Source organism: Chiloscyllium plagiosum, unplaced genomic scaffold (assembly GCF_037043375.1).
Source record: "Chiloscyllium plagiosum isolate Xiang-an unplaced genomic scaffold, Cpla_swu_hap1 HiC_scaffold_196, whole genome shotgun sequence".
Classification (NCBI taxonomy): domain Eukaryota; kingdom Metazoa; phylum Chordata; class Chondrichthyes; order Orectolobiformes; family Hemiscylliidae; genus Chiloscyllium; species Chiloscyllium plagiosum.
In genome coordinates this window covers 144,649-145,000 of record NW_028270335.1, presented here as the reverse complement: position 1 = coordinate 145,000, position 352 = coordinate 144,649, and positions in this window count along the sequence as shown.

Sequence of the window (352 nt, the reverse complement as noted above, 5' to 3'; positions counted from 1 at the left end):
CCAGCCTATTCGCCATAGCGGCCCGACCACTACCAGAGCCGGTCGTGCGAATCGCGCGAGGCCTGCTCGCCTCGTAACGAGGCTTTAAGGGAGTGCTCAGGCAAGGGTCAGCCCGCACCCTTCCTGGCAACACCCAAAGGGAACCAAGGCCACTCGCGTCTCTCGCCTTTCATTTTCGACACGAGCGCCTGTGGAGGAACGGCCGGATACAACGTGGGGATTGCCCGCCCTCCAGTCGTTTCAAGAGACCTCTGCCCCGGCCTCTGACCGAGTTGCACAAACCTGGGTGTGCTCAGGCAAGGGTCAGACCACATCCTTCATGGCAACACCCAAAGGGAACCAAGGCCACTCG